The sequence below is a fragment of the Falco punctatus genome (genome assembly GCF_963210335.1).
Source record: "Falco punctatus genome assembly, chromosome: 4".
NCBI lineage: Eukaryota > Metazoa > Chordata > Aves > Falconiformes > Falconidae > Falco > Falco punctatus.
Window position 1 is genome coordinate 68,815,774 of NC_137583.1, and position 18,479 is coordinate 68,834,252.

At 40.5% G+C, this 18,479-nt stretch overlaps 1 protein-coding gene across 11 annotated transcripts in view; it reads left to right on the forward strand.

Moving 5' to 3' along the window:
- Positions 1–18,479, forward strand: part of ABI1 (abl interactor 1) — an 81,660-nt gene that overhangs the window by 32,579 nt on the left and 30,602 nt on the right. The window lies entirely within an intron of this gene.

An 18,479-nucleotide genomic window follows, 5' to 3' on the forward strand; every position in this document is an offset into this window, starting at 1 on the left:
GTTACAAGAACGTTGTGTCTAATACAGCAGCAGGTAACCAGCTACCAAAGCATTGTCAGTCACTGTATCTGTGCCATCTAAGGCAGCTATTTGGGATGTTGGTTTTCATGGCAGCTGGGTAGTGTTATGCCTGAGCTACCTGTGTCTGGGGGGGAGGGGAAAAGCAAGTACAAGAAGCTTGCTGTGTGAATCTTGGTTGTACTGCATCACTGAAGCTTCCCCCTTCGTCATCTGCCTCTCAAGTGCATGAATGTGTGCTGCTGGGTGCTTGTGGCTGGACAACTTGTGCTGTTCAGAAGGGAATTGCTTAGTGCTTTCTGCTGGCAGGTTTTATTGAGGAGCATGTAAGTGCTTAGTTAATGTTGATTTGCAAATGGAAGACCAAGCAATGATTCACATTAATTTTATAAGCCAGCAGTGACATTTTGCCACTCTTTATACTGCTGCTAGCTTGACTTTATTCTCTTTATTAGCAGCCTTTTGGGACCCATTGGTATCTGTTCTGCATGTCTTGTAAAAGCCCCCTTACAGGTTGTATATACGTAGTGAACAAACTATTTTATTAGTTCATGGGAGATACATGAATGACTTGTTAGCTGCTCTTCTAAAGCTGGGACAACTTCTGTTGTTTTGTTGTAACTTTGAAAAAGAGTGTTTGAAGTGTGGAAATCTGCCCAAATGTGTTAATTTTATCAAATACTTGCCATGCGGCTGCTGTGCCCCTGTGTGCATCCCCTGCCCAACATCATCTGGGACAGTATGACCTCCACATCACCAGGGCAGTCGCAGAACACAAAAGGGAAAGTTTACCTTTACTGTAATAGAAAAAAGTGTGTGTGAAACTGTATGAATTTATATACTTTATGGCTAAACTCCTAAATAGAAATAGATTGCCATGAGTATTTCTTTTTTTCAAGAACTACTTATTCCACTGAAGAATATTGTTGATTCTTAACTGACTGTGCTGCTAGTGCCATCATGGAAAGGGCATTGTGGTGATAGTGGAAGGCAAATTGTAGATTTCATTAAAAGCTGTACTATATGTAGGGTTTTCCTTTTTTGAGAAAAATTGGAATATGTTTTGGACTAGCACAGTTTGAATGACAACTAGTGGAGCCATGATTCCCTTTTTCAGTCATTCCCATTTGGAATGCTGGCTGTGCATGTAAACTAACCACCGTAAAAGTATGTTAGCCTCTTCCTCAATTTCAAAACATAGATTACTAAAGTGGTCATTGTCCTTTCTAATGTTGGTTCCTGGTTCCAGCAAACAGTTATATTATCTAATACTTTTGCCTATTATATCTTATGGGCATGAAAATGTAAGTAGTACATGACCACAGAATCACAGATCTTTTATTTTGCTTGCTTCCTCTTTGAGAATCTGCTGAATAGCTATGACTTTTTCATGGATGTATCCTTGTATGAATGTTAATGTGCAGTAGTTTTGTAGCTTCACCTGTTCACGCCTAAAAGCGCTTGCTTTTTCCCCTTACATGTTGTTCTGGGGTGGTTATTTTCAATGGATCCATCAGTACAATTCAGTGTGGTGTCACACAGGGATTGAAGCATAGGTTTCTGTTTCTCTTAACTGGCTTCTCTGTTCCTTGCATGCAAGAGAAAAATAATGTCTTGTCAATCTGATCTTGTTGTGCTGTCTCAAATTCCTGTATGTGGCAAAACCAGGAGCAATAAGGGTGAGATTAAAAACTCAGGCTTCTATACGAAGTGAGAACAAGTATGGTGGGGACCTTTGAGTTAAGAGGGATCATGATGGAAATAATAAATGTATCATTGCTTCAGGAAAGGTCAGCTGGGCCATCTTTTGAAAATATAAAAACAAGGCAATATAAAATGACTGAAAGGCTTGATTTAATCATAGGAAATTCTGCTTTCTTGTTGAACTTGGTGTCTTAGGGGATTGTTTTTTCTTCTTCTTAAGTTGTGTTGTTGAACTGTGTTCAAAACTAGGCTGTATAAGGTTGCAGGATAAGCTTTCAAACCACAAATCAACCTTTATCTGACTGGAAAGGAGATAAACGTCGTCTTTGGGAAGCTGATCCTTCTTTGTCCATTTATAGGATTTTCTTACGTGTGTTGTTAAGTCTAGTATTGGGCAAGATGCAGCAATGGCCAGATGTAGTACAGGGCTAGAGATGAATTGGTACTGTGGATAAGGCTTGTCTCCTAAACTAGGCTGGGAAAGGTGTTACTGAAGTTTTTGCTCTCTAATAGTTGATAGGTAGTGTATGGTAAACTAATAATATGCCAGCTCATGTGGACTAGCAAATTGCATGTTCTTCTTAATTACAAGACATTCAAGTACTTTTTAAACCTGGGTGTTTTTAAAAAAATAAACTTAGCTTGAAATTATGCGGTTGATCTGCATGTGTGCCTTGGCAGATGAAATACGGCATTTGAGAGCGAATGAACAGTAGAAATACTGTTATTCCAGTGCTCCAACTGAGGGCACTTTCTGCTTGCTGTGGTGATGAGCAAGACACTGAAGTAACTGAGGACAGTCTCCATTTGGGAGGTGAAACTTGTAAGTCATACCAGAAATATGCCATTTTCATGTAATTATGGGTCATTAAGGTAAAGCAAGAACTCCAGTCAAACAGCCTGAAACAAATTTGACTCTCAGCTATCTAATCTCCTGTGTCACTGTGTTTGGGGTTAGTTTCCTCATACACCCTAAGTCTCATAGTAAGAGACAGCACTGACAGGGTTATAAGCCTGTAAGCTGATAGGAGCTAGAGCATCTTCAAAATAAAGCTAGCTTTATTTTATTTGCTCCCTGCACACCGAGGATGGTCTGCTCATCACTTATTTATCACTGTTTTAGTATTCTCCTAAATTGATGTATAATTAAGCATATCCATTTCTGTGCTGTGTGACTTGTGTTCATGTGACCTTTAGACACGTCTGTTAGTGCCTTATTTTGACAGTAGCATGACAGCTGACCACAGAAGTGCTTGTCCTTCATTTATTACAGTTTTGAAGCACCCCTAATGTAGTGGTAAGCTACTCTGGCATCTGGATGATAGAACTGGAGAAGAGAACTTCTTGGGGGCGTTCATGGTCTTGGTTAAAAGAATGTGGTTTTCCCTTTTCTTAGTACAGGCTGTGGCATATTAACAAATAATGAAGCTTCAGGAAGTGGGAGATGGTTTCCGTAAGCTCGCACTGAGAGAACTTCAAGTTCAATCACTTGGGATTTTGCTGCTTTAAGCATTCCTCCCACAGTGCAGTGTGCCTTTTGGCTGGCAGAGAGAATATCGAGCTTCAGTCCTAGTTGGCTTGCTTCTTACTTCTAGACCTCCAGACCTGGGAGCAAAAGGAGCTTAATGGGACCACAAGTCCAAGTTATTTGCATCTGGTTTTCAGCTCATCTTTATGAAACTTTATTTCCCTGGGCTGCATTAAATGTATAGTCCTTCAGTCAATGCAGAAACTCTTCAGAGATGCTCTCTACTAGAGCTGGCTGAATTGCTTGGAATAAATGTATCTAATGCATTTATTCTTTTGGAAATTATTTGAAAGACTTTTCAAAGACAGTTTTCCATGTGAAATATTTGCCTGAAATAAGATTGAGAGAACGCTGCTGACTGGTCATTATTAGATAATGACAGGTCACCTAGTTTGATAGTTGTTTAAAAGCATCATATAAACAGTAGAAACAGAATAAAGAAAATGTGGTGTGAATTTTTCCAAATGAGTTTTTAGAAAGCAAAAGTTCTGCAAATAATTGTGACTCAAGCAAACATCCTGGAAAAACAGATTGTAAGCAGTCTGCAGATCTTAGTGGAATAAAGATACTTTTCCTGTTACTCTTCCCCTCCGGCCCGTCTGCCTAGGTTTCTCTGTGGTGGTAGTTCTTAAAATAAATGCATAGTTGTTGTTTATGTTAACTATATACTTCTGAGAGTAAACACTGTTGGTAGTGCTGAATGGATATATATGACTTAAATCCAAAAAGTACATTGACCTCATTTAGGAAAACCGAACTTTAGTGAAGCAATGGGGAGGAGGCAGGCCACAGAAGTTTGCACAGCTGTCTTTGTAGTCCAATTAATTGTGTCCTGATGTACCCCTTTACCTCTCAGGGAAATTCTTCACTCCTCACCAACACCTCCCTCCCTGATTAAGGTAACTGTAGCAGTATATTGATTCCAGCCACTTCCCAGTGCAGTTTGGTTTCTTGCAGAAGTTTGGTAGCTCTTCAGTGTGTGTTTAGCTGTCCAGTTTTGCACAGGTCAGTGGCCAGTCCTGCATGAGTCCATGGTGGGTGGTACTGTGGAGCTTTAAGGCCTCCTCTTGAAATGCTGCGGTGCAGTTCAAAGGCTTCTAACCCACCAATGTTTGGAGCACCTTTACCAGGGCACCAGCATACTTTCCTCAGTTAAACAGTTCAGTGGTCAATACTTGTGTAGTGTGTGTGTCATAACTTCCACCTAAAGTGACATGAAGAGATGGCCAGTCTCTTTTTTTTTTTTTTCCTGCCATTCTCTTGTACCAGGTGATGTTTTGTTCTTTGCCTCCCCTGCATCCCCCAAATTGTGGGCTCAGTTATCTTGGAGACAAGGTCTTGAACACTGCAGACTTCTGGGTGCTTCTTTCTACAGGCTTCTTTCTGTGTGTCATCCCCAATGGCTGACGCTTCTCTTCTCCCCAAGTATTTGCCATCAAGATTAATCGTTATGCTAATAACTGCACGGTGGTAATGTCTGATTTCTGAACACACGATCAGTCTGACTAATGAATTTACTGTAACAGTAGTGGGATAATGCATTCAGCAGTAGGGATATATCAATGTGCTCCTCTCTGTGCCTGTGCACAAGACTTCTCTTTGAGACTTGTGCTGCTTTTCAGCCTGCCATCAGGCTGCAGCATTTGTGTTCAGGTGCACTTTTGCAGGGTGAAGCCAAGAACTCACTGCTGTGTGTGTGTCCAAGTCTGAGAGTTGATTCTGGAGAAGGGCTTGACTGGTGGCATGGTTTCTTCTTGGGCCAGGGTCTTTGCCAGAGTACCCAGTCTTAGTCTGGAAAAGTTTTTGCTGGGGAAGGTTGTGGCTCAGAATGGGGTAAGGGCTGCTAGGACTGTTGAGGCCATGTGGATGTTCCCAGCAGATACAACTGCAGTGTTTCCTATCAGTCATAGCCAAGAGTAGGAGGCTAAGGGGTATCCATTTACAGAAACAATGTGCAACTTCCTGTTCTAGTTGTCTGTGGAAATTAAAATGGCAATGGAGAAGCAGAGCAGCCTTAGCAGTTCCATCTCTGCCCTGTCTCTTCCTCCCACCCCATTAAACTGGTAAATATCATACGTGTTTGTGATTTAGTTGTCTGTGTTCTGCTTTTGCTTAATACATCCCAAATTACAAGAAGTCTGTATGACTCAGTCCAAAATAGTAACACAGTCTTAGGAAACATGTGTGGGAATTTTTGTTACCTCTCCTTTTTTGCTAGAATATCTTAATAGGCTTCCATCTACAATGCTGTTGAAACTGAGATTTCGGAAGAAGTTTGAGCTGAATGAAGTTCATGACGCTTCTAAGCTTGTCCTCTGTTGGTGTATCTTCAGGAAGGAGAGCTGGTTACTGAAGGGGGGTTGAGAAAGGGGAGACTGGGTCAGAGAGCTGAATTGTCTTGTTCTGTATTTGTCTTTGAAAACAGAAGTGAGGAGCTTGTCAGATCCTAGTTGTTTTGATATTAAAGTGACATGGAAGAGCTTTTTGCTGCAATAATATGCTGAAGGTAGTAGTATGGGTAGTAAGTTAACTGCAGAGTTGAACAAGTATATGAAAACTTGTAAGTGGAATTTATAGTGGCTAAGGGTTGTTCCTGCCATCTAATTTTACTGGTAAAGAGTCACTGGCAATGGGGATGAGGTAAAAACTTGCCACTGCTGGTTATGCTCCCATTGGAGTAGCACCTCATAATGTTGCAACAAAGTTGTTTGCCGTAGAGAGTTGCTTACTTCGTACAAAACTTTGAAAACATCCAGAACTTTCATAGTTCTCTTCTGGAGAAAATGCAGTCTTCAGCCTTTGAACATTTAGGAAACAAGAGAAGGGAAAAAGAAATTATGTGTGCAATAAGCAGTGTTCGTGGCACAAAAGCAAGTGGGTTTGTGGTATAGATAACATGGCCTTTAGCCTTATGATGGCTGCTTGATTAATACGTGTGAGTTACTCTTGGTGCAGTGCTGGCCCAACTGAAAACCAGATTTCCCACTAGCTTATATCACTGCTGTCAAATGCGATACGATCAAAGAGGTTACGTGAAAAGTAACATAAGTGGAAAGTAACATATGTCACACATTTGCTTGGATGACTTGTAATCAAAACTATGTTGGCTGGTGGCTAAAGGATACTCAGGATCATTTCCATATCTGTTGTCCTTGTTTTATGTCTTAGGGAAACCTGCCACAGTACTGTCAATCTTAGATACATCATCAGCCCTGAATTCACATGAAGAGGGATGCTTGGGAGAGGAATTTCTGTGTATGTGTGGCTTTTGCTTGCCCTTTTTTTGTTGGTTTTGGGTTGTTTGGGTTTTTTTGTTTTAAGAAAAGCATGTGCCTGAAAATATTCCAGAAAACTTTCAAGTAAGTACCTGTGACAAATCAGAATAGGTTTTATGTGGGAGTTTTGTTATGGTTTAGCATAATGATTACTTTGACATGTGCAATAAATCCACTAGCCTAACCGTATAACATAACCTTTATTGTTAGAAACTATTTGATTTTTGCTATTAGAGGTGATAAACTAAAGCACAAAAGAGGTGATAAATTAAGACTAAGACTGTTACCTTGCTTCTGCTGGTGTGTTCCTGTTCCCCCCTGCAATTTGAAATGCCAAGTTACAACTAAATGTGAGGGGTTTGGCTTTGGTGTTTGGTGAGGGGGATTTTTGGTTGTGCGGGGTTTTTTTCCCCCTTTTTTTTTTTTTTTTTTTTTTTTTTATTTATTTTTCTGTTCAGGAATGAGCATTATGGCTTGTCGTTATTCCAGCTTTATCAGTTCCTTACCTCAGACAAACTTTCAGAAAGTTCAGACTTCTTCTGTTGAGTTTATTTTTTTATAGGCTTTTTTTAGATGATTTCCTTTTCAGCCACCTGCAGTGCTCTTTGCAATTGCACATGTTCATCTCCTATGAAGTTGCTTTTTTTGGCACCCAAAATGCTTTTCGTTCAAACATACAATTTTGTTCTACTCCCATGGTGGTTCTTTAGTGAGTCCAAACTACTGAAGAAGCTGTTTTATTTTTCCTTTCTGTCCTTGTGCTTTCCTTCGGTCACGAATATATTTAGATTTCTGTGTTTTGTTTAATTCTAGGCAAGTGCATTGCATCCAGTAAGGAAAAGAGGGACTCGTTCAGCCACTTTAAAGTGCTGAAACTCTCATGTGGGAGCTTGCATAAGCATATTTTTTTTCTTCTGTTTTTTTCTTTTTAATGAGCCTACTCGTGCATGCATGTCTTGAGGAATACTCAGCAAAAAAGAAATTTAAAATAAATAAAATCTAATTTCAGGTACTGAAATACACACGCATACAGTTGGGATTTTGACTTTGCATAAGCAAAAGCATTTATCTGCTTTTTGTGTTTTTTAAGGCTGAATGCAAACATAACATGTTATGACTGCACATCCCAAATGTTCTGTCAAAATCAGTCAGTAGGATTGTACACTTGAAACGCTTCTCTTTTGAAGTGTCTTCTGTTTTTAATCAGCAGACTTTTGCATTTCTGGCTTGTGTTCAAGTATAATTAATAAAATTTTGGTTTGGTTTAGTTGTTTTTTTCCTCTGGAAACTTGTATTAGCAATGCCACTGGTGTTAGTTATCACTAAAATGTGTATTTAGTTCACTGTCTAGAACACCTGTGGCTCACTGGAGGAGAGGAGATGTACGTTGGTAGCCCCCATATCAGAATCTTGTCCTGGTGAAGGGAAGATGAGGGGGGCAGAGAGAACCGAGTAAGAGAACTGTCCTTCAAAAAGGTGTTTGTCCTACAGCATGAAACTCAAGTGGATGGTTAGCAATCGTTCATTTGCCTCACGCTGTGGTTTTGTTCTGATGCAGAGCTGGGTTTGTACTTCCTGTCGTACGATGGTTTTGAAGTGGTGGTGTGTGGTGTTCAGCCACAGCTTAATCTCCAGCAAGTGCTGGAAATCATATTCTAGGGGGATCAGGGGGGTTGTGTTAGAACAGGGAGGAACACCACGGAAGCTACTTTTCTCTCCCTGGCTCCCGGCTTTTGATGCTGAAGGGTCACAGACTTTAGGAGGCAGGTGGAATGTAATTCCAGATAATCTTGCCGTCTCCCCATCTCTGTATCCTCCTGCAGAGATTTACGTTAGTGATGCATTTTTTTTTTTTCTTCTTGTTTGTTAGACTCTTGAAGAGGAAATTGAACTAGCAGTTGAATTTTAAAGACAAAAAAGAAAGTTAGCTAGAATTCATGTTGTACTCCCCCGAACGTGTATCAGGGCATTGGAGGGCTTGGCGTTTCATTATTTTTTGTTTTGTTTTAAATGAGTAATATTCACAACATACTACTTACTGCAGTGTATGTATGTTTGGTTTCCTCAAGCGGTTGAAATCAGCAGAATGCTTTGTCAAAGCACAGGAAATATGATCCATAACTCACTGAGTTTGAACTAGCACTTTAAAACATCAGTGGAAGCTGTTTTACAGAGAAATCTTAGGTATCTTTGTCACCGTGTTTCACTGTGCTCAGAGCAGACAGCTATGGCAGCGTTGCCTAGACCGGTGCCCACCTACGCTCTGTCTGTGTCTATTCTCAAAGCCGCTGCAGGTGGGCAGTTCCAAGAAGCTGGCCTAAGCGCTGAAGCGTCTTGCTTGGCGTAGCACAGGAAGTCTGGCGGAGCCAGGAACAGAGCTTCAATCTGCCGTTTTCCAGGCGCTTGTTCTTGCTCCTAGCCACAGACCCATCCCACCTCTTCCCTTCACTCCACTGACGTTCCAGCAGACAGCTGCCTCCTGCATGCGGGGCCAGCTGCTTTTGCAGCACCGTCTGACCTCCATACTCCAGATGTTTGGAGTTCCATTTCCCCCATACTTTTGTGAACTTCAGCGAAGTGCTTCTGGCATTTCACCAATACAATGGGGAGGAGGGAGGAGTGTTGTCTTAACTGTTTCCTTTCCGTAACAAGGGCCTCTGTAGAGCTGCTAAAAATCTTCCTCTGTAGGACTTGAGCTCCATTTGCCTTCAGTTGCCATCTGCCAGTCTTCCTTCCCACATCCCGCTCCCTCTTCCCAAAGATATTCCTGCAGACCCCCCCTTCTTACGCTCTGTGTTGACGTCATCTTCCTTTCAGTTGGGAAAGGTGTGAGGCAGGGGGTGAAGGTGTGATGAGACGCCATTGTATCTCTCCATACATGCTTCTCGTTTATAGAGCCTAATTCTGTGAGGTGACATTCACAAGTGAGACTTACTGATTCCTTTCAGCTGTCCCATTTTATGTTCACAGCATCTTGCATGAGCATACTCTGTAGTTGTTAAAGAATAAATGAGAAGCTTCTGTCCTTTGGTCTTGTCTGAAGGAGGAAGACATGTCCTTCCCTAGCAGCCCTCCCATTTCCAATTGGCATCAGGAAAGAAAAATCAGGCACGAACTCAAGTTTGACTCTTGGATGAGTGGGCTGGTTTCTTTGCTCTGATTCTTGTCCTAGAATGTCATGCACCTGCTCCCAGCCGCTGTGGTCTGTCCATGCCCCATGTCCCCTTTTGTGTGTGTCCCCTTTCTGCTCAGTTTCTCCAGCAGAATGTGTGACTAATTTGCCAATAGAGTTTTCTAAAAAGCGTCTACATAAATAACTCTTACCTGAACAGACCTCTCTTCCTTCTCCTTTTCAGTGCTGTTGTGTAGGTATATGTGCCATTTCACAGATTGTATTTTGGAAATTGGGGTCCTTAATTCCAACTCTTGGTGAATCTTAGTCTCCCTTTTGGAAGAATGGCTTCCAGTTTCATAACAGCAAGGGGGATAAAGGTGAGGCTATTTGTCTGTGGCCAGTAAGTTGTAAGCCCGTTTCTCTAGGTCTTGTTTTCAGCTTCTTGATTTTAATTAGGCTTATCAATGTCCCCACTCTTTTGAAGACATATGAGTATGTGTTCTGTTGGTTAGGAATTGATTTTTCTTGTTAAGTATGGCTTGCATGGAAATTGGTACAGCTTAAGAAATGTAATTCTGGAGCAGGACGTGCTATGAACTGCATGCATTACTGTTGTACATCCTGTGCTGCCGAATTCTAAAATCATACAGCAAGCAAACCATCCTGTGTGAATGGGATGCCTATGTATACTTCCCTCCGTGACACCCCTCTCCCAACTGTCATGGTATCCTAGGAAAAATACTTATATAAATGTAGAAAATATCTTCAAACCTTTGCTGAAATCTGGTCTGCTTTTTACCGATGGCAATTGCTAGGAGAATCTGAGAAAATCTGCTAGTGTATGTAAAGGAAAAGATCTAAATTCTTAAGTCAAGGGCTAGCTCCATAGATTACATGCCAGTTTAATCCTGCATTCAGACATAATTGGAGAAATGCAGTGATAAATTGTCGCAGTAAAAACCACAACCACCACTTTTCAACCCCCCTTGACGTTAGATGGTATTAGTAAAATATTTTTAGCATTGTCGTCTTCTATATTAATATATAGCTTATGTATATAAGTATATAAAAATGCATGCATTTACATGTATGTTACATCTGGAAATAGGACTTAGTGTTCCTTTAATTATTTTTCCTTTTTGTCTAGCGCTTTCTCCCTTCTGATGATGGATGGTGAATGTTTTATATAGACTGTGCAAGTTGCTGTGTATGTATTGATGGCCTTAGTTGATTGTGTTAATCTGTAAAAGCTCTTGATTGTGAACTGTCTCTGCAGGAAGAGGAAGGTGACATAATCAGATTACGTGAGACATGGCTTATCTGGTTCCTCTAGCCTTTTACCTTAAGAGGCCTGGATTTACTAGGACTTTAAGAGATGAAGCTCTCTGGAAAGTCTGTCCTACTATTGTAACTTACCTGTATGCTGAAGGGAATGTGTAAGAAACTTCTTTCTATAAACATACAAGAAAACATTGCTGGATTGCAGCTCTGGAAATACAGCTCTCAAATCTGTTTCAGTTGCCTCCTACATTGCCAGCACCGCATACAAAGCAAACACACGAGGTGAAACGTAGATGTCTAAACGCTTCAGAGGTGACAGAAGATCTGTCTTTCATGGTACAGCTTCAGAAGCCATGGCAGGATATTCTGAGGATTCTCAGGTGACATTAGTCACTGGTGTTCAGGCAACTGACTTCTAGCCTTAGTGAAAATTGGATTGAAGGATTGTATATGTGAAGTAATAAAGCCTTAAAATCCTTACATTCTTAAAGAATTTAGGAAACTGAAAAAAAAGCACCTGTGTTTTTTCTTTTCCTCTAGTAATGCTTGTTTGTTGCTAGTACTGGCTTGCTTCTGTGGATTGACTGATGAGTTGACAGTACTTAAGCAGATTTGATTCTGGTGATTGTCCAAGGGGCTGTTAAAGATGTCTTGAATTCATCTTTGGAGAAGGGGGGTGGTAAGGAGGACCTTTCCCCTTTTTACTGTGAAAGACAACCGGTATAAAGGTTCTAGTATGTACCTTCAGATGAAGATTTGTTCAGAGTTATTTAGGGACTTGAATTTCACACAACTGATGGCTAACTGGGCCTGATAAAAGGTTGCATCGCTCTTCTACCTGAGAGACAGGATTGGCCTCACCAGTCACTGATAACAGGGCAGTGCTTCTGTGAAAGTTTCTTTCAGGTTTTTTATATATTTCTCACATGCTGGTTAACTTAACCAGATGTCTGTGCTGAAGGAACAGGGAAGAGGCAGATGTCCACCACATTGCCTGGTTTTGGTCTGTAACTGGTTGGTGCAGACACAGTTGAGGTGTTCAAACTATTTCTAGTCAAAGGAATTGGCAGTTATAATACCCAACACCAGTAGAGCCTCATACCTTGGGGAAGATCCCCATGGGATAAATGAGTGTGTACATAATGGTAAACAAGGATGGGCAGTGCTAGTGACACTGGCACTCTGCTCTCTGCATCTCCAGTGAAGCCAAGCTTGCTTAGCGCTCATACTCTCCTGGACAAGAGATGGAATTAAATTATTTCTGTAAATAAATTCTTGAGTTTCTTGAACGCTGTCTTAATGGGGATCAGGCAATATACAAACAATAGTAATAAAATACTTAAGTTACTTGCACTTCCATCAAGAGTTAATGAATGATATAATTTGTAACATTGTGTAGACATCGGATTGTTGTGATGTCTTAAACCCAAACTACTTGTGCTTTTTCATGCCTGATGTGCCTTGAACCCATAATTGGTCTCTTTTGTAGAATATTTCTCTTGCAGTGTAAATAGGTTCACATTTTCCTGTGTTCAAGATACTAAATTTTCTTTATAATTTCTTTTCTTTACGTTGCTCTCCCTCAAGAAGTTAGCTGTCTGGCTGAGCTCATTAAAGCTGGGGATTTTATTGTCCTTTTTGTAGGTCAAACTGGCTTCCTTGCAGGTAGCCTGTACAACCTGTGTTGTCCGGGATCTCTTCAGTGCCGTTATCCAGTTAACTATAACTCACTTATTTAGAAAGTTGTATTAAATACACTTTCTTTATGGAAGTAGCAGTGGGATAAATCTGTATTTCTAAAACAGAAAAGGTTAACGTTCTTAGTCTCATCAGATTCTTTCATCTCAAGGAAGCTTGTTGTGTAAACTATATAGCAAAACAACTACATTTGCCATTTTCGAGAATGACAATAAGGGTTAATATTAAAGCTGGGTCTAGGAACAAATTGCAAAGACAGAGAGAGGGCTTGCTTTGATTTTTTTGTTGTTGTTTTTGGTTTTTGTTTGTTAAGGGCTGCTGAAAGCACCTTAGTGTTTGTTTCTTCCGTTATGTTTCCTTTGGTTAACACTGCAATTTACAGTCTGGGTACATGAACTTGTACTTAATAGAAAATGTGTATTTACTAGAAAATGTTTGTTGGTGTTCCTTACAATGTTTGTAACATTCAACTATGTGTATTTTACTGCTATAAGCAATTAAATCTGAAGCTGTGCCTCATTTTTACAGGTAGTAGAAATGAACTTACTTGTTAGTTTGAATACAAAAGGTAAACTTGGAATCCAGTCGTCCCAGAGGTTGAGGAAGGAAACCAAACTCCTTTCCCTGCACCACTCACTGTCCTGCATACTGCATAGTTTTATTGACCTGTTGACTGGGTTCAGTCTGAAACCTGTGTTTTTGCCCAGTATTTTGTGTAACTTCAGGCAGAGTTCTGCTGAAAGGAGATACCATATTTCATGGATTGCTAGTCTGATTTGATATATCAAATCTAGTGTTCCAGTCGGCTTGTCTTTGACTAGAAATTTTAAACTTTTTTTTTCTTTCTCTGTTATGACATTCTTTTCTCATGCTGCCAGCAATGCCCTTTAGTTAAGAGAATTGCACTGCTCAGATATAGAATGAACGGAATACTGTTCTCTCCATTAACTTGCCTTTCCATAATGCTGGCTTTAGCATAGAATCATCTCAAACCAGAAGGGACCCATAAGGATCGTTGAGTCCACCTCCCTGCTCCTCACAGGACTACCTAAAGCCAAACCACATGGCTAAGAGCATCACCCAGATGCTACTTGAACTCTGACAGACTTGGGACCTCGACCGCTTCCCGGGGGAGTCTGTTCTGGTGACTGACCATATTCTCAGCGAGGAACCTTTTCCTAATGTCTGATCTGAATTTCCTCTGACGCAGCTTCATTCCATTTTCTTGTGTCCTATCACTGGTCACTGGAGAGGGGAGGTCAGCATGTCCTCCTCCACTGCCTCACTTGAAGAAGTTGTGCACTGCAATGAGGTCACCCCTCAGACTTCTCCAGGCTGAACAAACCAAGTGACCTCAGCCATTCCTCGTAAGTTTTGCCCTTGAGACCTTTCACCATCTTGGTCACTCTCCTCTGGACACATTCTTAATAGTTTGATGTCCTCCTTGCACTGAGGTGCCCAAAACTGCACACAGTGCTTGAGGTGCGGAACAGATGACTTTCAGGAAGTACAGCACCAAATTTATGCAGAACAGATTCCTGGGGCTCAGTAAGTGTGATTGCACCAAGTATGCCAGGAAGGTGGGGGTGGGAAGTGGTAACAGGTCATGCTGCATGCATGGCTGATACCTCTTTATGTCTGTGGCTTTGGTTGCATCAAGTAATTCTGATTTATTCTGCTAACATTTAGATATGTGTAACACTGATTACCCTGTAACCAGGGCTTTGCTTATTTGAATTAAAGTGTTAGTAACAGACCCAACCCTATATTCAATCGCAAACTGGAAAAGCAAAAAAAGGGAAACAATGTCCAAACTGCAGAGGACTAGTGCTAATATCAAGCTGTTTATCCTTCCTTTTCTCCTCACTTTCTCTAAAGCAGCAGCTTGAGGGAAGCCTGTGGAGTCTGAGCCTACATTCCTTGTCTGAGTGAGCCTAGGGAGAAGTCTAAAAGTTACTGACTTGCAGCTCTGTGCAGCACAGAACATTTGTTTAAAGGACATCAGTGGCGGTGTAGTTTTAGGAATTTTTTTGTCTGGTGTGTTTAGGATGTTAGATTTTTAAATCAAGGAAATGCCCTTGAAGTGACTATTTACTCATCCTTAAATTCATGGGTGAAATGTGCGGTGGTTTGATTACTGGGGGTGGGGTGGGCAGCAGGCATTGAGGATGGTTTTTCTTTGTATTTTTTTAATTTATAGCTTCCTACAGTATATGTTAGACTCTTTGGGGGGGGGGCAACATGACTGTTTGTTTACCCTTTTTACCTGATAGCCAACATTTTCACTGTTGAGGACTGGGCAGCTGTTCTTCTCTCCCCTAACTGTTGTTCCACTCTTCACAAGAGCCTGGCAGGTTTTTACAGCTTGCTGCTGAGTTCACTGTGCAGCACCACACAGCACTTATCCTGTCCCCTCTGCCAGGTGAGCCTCTGTGCTCTTATAGCTTCATTCTTCCTAAACTGGGGAGAAGCAGAGTAGGAAACCTGAAGAGGAGTTTTCTTGCACAGCACTTCTGGAGTATCAGCTAATGTAACACAAATCTAAGGAGTATTTGCTTGGTGTAAGTCTGTGGTATTAGTGTAATGACTTGCCTTGTCCTTCAGGACAGCTTGAAGTTGGCAGTACCTGGTTAGCTGAGTTGATTTGACAGAGATTGTGGGGTGTTTTCTCGTTTTTTCCCCTGCTCTTTACCAGCTGTACATGCATTTAGTGAGAGGAACAGTGGCTGTATGACTATATGGCTCATAAATTTGAGTTGTGGTGCTTCAGGATTAAAAAGATTGGCAAAGCTTGAAGTCGTTTCCCCCCACCCCTTTTTTTTTAATATCCCTGTATATGTAAGCTTTATTAGAACATTTATATATCCTCAGATTAGCTCAGCCAGATGTAGTGCAGTGTCTTCTATTCCTCGTAAAGTATTTGTCCTGGAGTTGTGTGCTGTAGCACAGTAGAGTGGTGTCTGTGGCACAGAAAAAGAAGAGAAAAGAACAACTATTTGCTGCATCATTGCTGTGCTGCACTTGGCCTTCAGGCTACTTCTGAGGAAGCAAGCAAACAGTTAAAATTTAACTCTACATCCTGTTTATCAACTGTGGTTGGGGTTTTTTTGTTGTTTTTTTTTCTTCTTTTTTTCATATGGTTTGAAGAAGACAGTTGAGGTGGCTAATCATTAACAGTTCCTTCAACCTCCAAGCTTAACTTGCTTCTGTGATTAGCTGGCATGGTCCCTACCACGCAGTTATAGTGGCAGAGGGGTTTGTTTAGTGGTTTAGCTTAAATTTGCTTCCCAAAGGAAGCATGTGCTTTTGGAAGGGCTGTTTTCTCAGTCTTTTCCAAATCAGTGTAATGCTGGACTTTTTCTTGCTGGATTTTGTTGTCTAGGAGTGAGAATCCTATTGCTGTTCCCCAAATTTTAAATTATGCTCTAGCATAATTTAATTTATGTTCTAGCGTAGGCCAAGCATGCTTGAAGCTGGTCTGGCTGTTTGCGAGTGCTTGTTACCATGTGCTAACCCAAGCTGGTTTGCCATACTTTGCTCCTTTCGATTTTTGATGTTTAAAAGTAGGTTTTGTACATGAAATCATGAACTAATTACTGTTTAGCTCTCCTGTTACTGTATCAGAGCAAACACTTACTCATAGCTACAGGTGCCAAGTGTGGCCAGAGCTTTGGGAGAATGGCTAGTTTGGCTGTTAAATGGTATATGTGGCTTGTTGCTCTTGGGAACTGGCTGGATAGCTGTGCTATCCTTCGAAAAATTGCTTTGGGGATTTCCTCTTTTGGAAGTGAAACACATTGCCTGTGACTATACAATAAACTTACCCATCAACTTCAAGCAAATAGATATAAATAAAAATACAAAAATGAACAACTGTTACGTGCTTTGTTTTGCATAATGATTATGTAACAATTAATAACATGCGGTCTTTATAGATCTAAAAACAGTCATTTATTCTGGAAGAAGCAAGATGCTGTCTTGTAACTGATGGGCAACACATTGCTCTGGGCAAAGCATATGCTGGGAGCCTTTGCTTTGCATAGGGGCAAAATACTGCCTTGCTTTTCCAGTATACCAGATGTGGTAAGAGTTGCAGTCTCATTTGCTTTGAAGAGTGAATTAGTCTCTTGCACAGGCATGCCGGCATGTGGTTCAGGATTTACATGTGTGCCCTAAGTTGCTGGCCCTGCACTGTGATACAAATACTCTTCTCTTTGCTTGGTTTACATTACTGAAATCTGTGAAAAGAGTTTACAAATCACTGCTCTATATTTAATTTTGGATAAGCTGTCTGATATAGTTAATATATGCTTTTTTTCCTGTTCTAAGGATTTTTTTTCTGTTAATAAGAATTTGTTGCAAGATTACTTAAGTAGTTTTCCACAGTGTGTATGGTACAGCATCTGTTCCTGAAATTTATGGAATTTCCATTGTTCATTGCAGGGAGGAAAAGTCAGACTACCTGATAGGAGAAGATACATCTTTTTGTATTGCAAAGGGCTTTTTCGTTGTTTTATTTTTTTTTTCTTTTGATAGCAATGTTAAGAGAGCTCTTGGACAAAAATGCATCTTTATACTAGCCACAAAAGTATCAATTTATTAGTAACAACAGATTCTTTTTCTGAGAATGAAGTAGAAGCGTGGATTTGTTTCAAGGGATGTACTAGTATTTTACGATACCTTCTTTTAAAACATTGTAGTATGTGGCTTAAATTGATGTTCTCCACAGCGTCCTGTATTGCTATATTGTTTAGGTGACTAATTAATTTTTTTTTTCACCTGCGCAGTGCTCATGTGTTACAAAATATGGGTGGCTGCATATTATTAAAGAGTTACGTAAGATAGTTTGAGACCTGGTATTATCATTGAACAAAAGCGTTCAGGTTGTATGGAGGAGTTCAAAGAGAAAGTCTAACAACATGTAGCACAGCACTTGGATAATGTTTCTTGATCTCACTGAAAGCAAACGAAAAGGCAGAACTAACATGTATATTTCAGTCTCTAAAGGGAAAAGAGCAAGTAATAGCTGAAGCTGAAGAAATAAGGGTAGTCTTGCTCTTAAGTCTTTGCTCTGTTGTCTGTGAAAGCGGCTGCTGGAGCAAATGTGGGTGCAGTGACTTATACCCGATACTGATATAGTGATAAATACTTGATGTATAGGATTGTCTCTTTTGGAAGGGTGCTTTTTATTCTCAACTGCGGGTTTTTTTCAGAGCATGAGCATTTAGAGCAATAAAGCTTGCTCCAAAGCTTTATTGGAATATTTAACTTATTCAAAATAAGCTAATGTGGGCATACACATTTAATGTCTTTCATTTCTCTGGAAAGTCATAACTCTTCTATTAAGATTCCATGCGCTTCCAAAGTAAAAGAACCTTTTGTGATGTTACAAGTTGTCTGTTAGTTAGCTTTAAGCTGTGAAAACAAGCTTGCTTGGTATCACTGCTTTTAGGTGCTTGTCCATTTGTGTTCCCACTTGTAATCTGCAATGCCATGTGTCAAAGCTGTTAAGGAGGATTTTATTTCTTTCTGTACTTAGGAGAATTTAAGATTATTTGAGCGTGCATACCAGTTAATGAAAAAAGAATCCCAAAAACCAGTTCAGTTGAAGGCATTTTGTAGTGAACTCTCAGCACTCAATGCTGGCTTCCTAGAAATGGTAATCTCCTGGATGCTTACCGTGCTGTTTTCATCTTGCCTTATATAGAAGTAGTGAAATATAGACTAATTTTGCACTTCATCTTTGATTCTGCTTCACTAAACAAAACCTTGCACATCATAATACCCCTTTAGGCCATTTCTAGAGACATACCCAAATGAGTGCTGGTGGACAAGGGCTTTTCTTTCTTTCTGAACCTTG